We start from the raw sequence: 3,150 nt of genomic DNA, 5'->3' as shown, positions 1-3,150 counted from the left end.
TTTGGAAATTCAGAAAAAAAGTGACCATAGGCTTTTAAACCATGATTTATGCTGCCCCTGGAACTGTGTGAAATGAGCTTGGTGCTCTATGTTTCTTTTATGATTTAGCCATCACTTTTACATAATTAGCTTCCAGATGTCCCTTTCCAAGTATGAGCAAAATGCTCTCTTTCAAGTCATTTGGCAAGGGAAAATAAATGTGTCCAAATAGCCATTAGAGTGGAGACTGGCAGCGTGTAATTGGCTACCAGTCCTGCTTGTATAAACCTGTCACAGACTTGCCTCCCGCTGACATAAGGATATTCTGAATATTCCAACGTTTAAATTGCAGGAAGCAGCTTATTAGCACGCAGTTTGCTTGATACGTGTTCATTAATTTACAGGGTCCCTGCTTAAAGAGAAACTATAATGGGTTTTGCTCAATTTTATTTTCATTTTTACAGGTTTTTAGAAGTTAACAACTTACAAGTTCACTGCTGTTTTATACAATTTTTAACTATTTGTTGAAATAGTTTTTATTTGTTAATTACCGAGGGTTCCCATGACAAAGCATGCATCCATAATGCATTAAGAATACAAGCGGTGCTGGGCTTTAGAAAGGCCAGCAATGGCAGGATGTTTTTTGCACTTCACTGGTCTAGTTTAGATGTTCTCCCCACTGCCGTAGGGGGGTATTCTTCTTTTTGTCTGTTCTCTAGTTTTTGGTTTTCCTACCGACTCTGGCATTGAGGTCCCTGTGGAGTTGGTTAAAATGCTGGAGTTCAATATTTACCTGGCAGGGGAGACACTATGATCATGAAGGTGGTTCTCCCAGGGCGAGGCTCGGCCATTGCACTCCGGCTGTGCTGACCCCTGCGATTTCCCCAAATGCGGGAAACTCGACTGCATAATTTGTGGTAGTGGGGGACTGCGTTCGCGCTTTCCCCTGAAAAAAATAAGAAAAAGCTGGAGTTCTGCTTTAAAGATGAGTAAACTGCTTGATTTTTGGATTGCGTGGAAGTGATGATATAGAAATATTGCCTGTAAATATTTCACACATTTTAAAGCGGTAGTAAATGTGACGAGAGTCTTTTTGGGCGGGGTGCCCATGGAGAGGTTCGGAAACGCTTGTTTCAGCTCCCCATGCACTGCCTATGTCTAAGTCTAAGGCCAGATTCACATAGAATTGCGGCGGCGTAACGTATCGCATTTAAGTTACACCGCCGCAAGTTTTACGGGCAAGTGCTTGATTCACAAAGCACTTGCCTGTAAACTTGCGGCGGCGTAGCGTAAATCCGTCTGGCGCAAGCCCGCCTAATTCAAATGGGGCGTGTATCATTTAAATTAGGCGCGTCCCCACGCCGAACATACTGCGCATGCTCCGTTTTGAAATTTCCCGCCGTGCTTTGCGCGAAATGACGTCGCACCGACGTATTTTTTTGAACGGTGATGTGCGTTACGTCCTTTCCTATTTACGGACGACTTACGCAAAAAAAAAAGAATTTAAAATTCGACGCGGGAACGACGGCCATACTTTAACATGGCAAGTCTAAATTTAAGCCAAGAAAAAGCAGCTGTAACTTTACACCAGGAAAAGCCGACTAGCGACGACGTAAGAGAATGCGACGACCGCGCGTAACTTCGTGGATCGCCGTAAACAGCTAATTAGCATACCCGATGCGGAAAACGACGCGAACTCCACCCAGCGGGCGCCGAAGTATTACACCTACGATCCGAAGGCGTACGAAGCCGTACGCCTGTCGGATCGAAGCCAGAAGCCGTTGTATCTTGGTTTGAGGATTCAAACTAAAGATACGACGCGGCAAATTTGAAAATACGCCGGCGTATCAGTAGATACTCCGGTGTATTTCAGCTGTGAATTTGGCCCCCTGTGTCTATTAGGGGCACAATGTGACAGAGAAAATGATGGAACATTGTAAGAGTTTTGTAGACTATTACCATACCATCTGCAATCCCTGATAAATCAAAGCATTGCTTAGATATGGATTTCATGGTCTTCAATGTAGGAGCCGGTCCGTCTGCTACTGGGGGCTCCTGCTATTGTGTGAAGGTGTTTTGTGTTTATACTGTGTTTATAATGTGTATTGTGTCTTCTGAGCTAGAAGACGGCAAGTCTGACCTAAAAGGTCAGACCTCTGAGTCACCTAGGTTGGTTAAATGACTAGTTAATTAGCTCATGTTAATTTATGTTTCTGGTTACAGTTTGTATTGTTAGGGTAATATGATCAGGAGGGGGAACCTCATTCTCAAGTGTATAAAAGCCAGTATTATTGTTCAAATAAAGAGTTCCAGCTTTGCAGCCAAACGAGTCCTGCCTAGTTCTTGATTGAAATATGCGGGTATAATATCTAATATCTATCTTCAGGCTGGGGGAAGTGGTATATGATGGAAGCATTCAAGCGTTGTGTAGGACGTTCTGTTACAGTAAAACGCACCCATTTTTTTTAATACCCTGCAAAGTAAAGGCATAATGTGCTTGTATGCATTGCATACTAGTACACTATGAAAGACTCACCTTAGAACAAACCACCCAGCGGTGCGCTGTCACCACTGACATGCGCCTCCATCTTTACCCGGTCTTCCTTCTGGGTTCGTGTCCTCTGGCCATCTGATTGGCCGCACCACAATTTCAGCATGTGGGGGACTCACGAACGGTGGCACGGAGCTCTGAAGGGACGGCACGGGTATATTATCCCATCAGAGCGCATGCAGTGTGAATATCTTCTAAACCGTACAGGTTTAGGAGATATTGTCTGTACCTACAGGTAAGCTTTATTATAGGTTTACCCGCAGGTACAAGTGCCAAAAATGTATTTAATTCCACTTTACAGGCCTTTGTACCTGTGGCGCAATTTTGCAGTCAATTCATTTGAATGGGCTGAAATCACAGTGCCTTGTAGAAAGGGCCAGTTTAAACCGAAACACGGTTCGGAAACCTGCGTTTCGTGCTTGTTTTCCACACTGCGTTCAAAATGCACTGCGCTTGCGTTCTGAAGCGGGTGTCAGTGTTAATGTAATGACACCCCGCAGTGTGTTTGCCTGCACCAGATCGCATGGTCCAGTGAAAAACTCACCACACCCAATCACACGTTATTGCGTATCACATTGCATGTGATTTGGTGCTGTCAAAGACACTGCGTTTGCAATTTG

General features: G+C 44.3%; 1 non-coding gene across 1 annotated transcript; it reads left to right on the top strand.

Moving 5' to 3' along the window:
• Positions 1-764: 764 nt before the first annotated feature.
• On the top strand, positions 765-928 carry LOC120929828. The gene has a single exon (XR_005747517.1). It is a non-coding gene; the product is annotated as a U1 spliceosomal RNA (small nuclear RNA).
• The last annotated feature ends 2,222 nt before the right edge of the window (positions 929-3,150 follow it).

Source organism: Rana temporaria, chromosome 2, assembly GCF_905171775.1.
Source record: "Rana temporaria chromosome 2, aRanTem1.1, whole genome shotgun sequence".
In the NCBI taxonomy this organism is placed as follows: Eukaryota; Metazoa; Chordata; class Amphibia; order Anura; family Ranidae; genus Rana; species Rana temporaria.
Note: the sequence above shows the minus strand (reverse complement) of the source record. Positions and strands in the feature narration are given on the sequence as shown.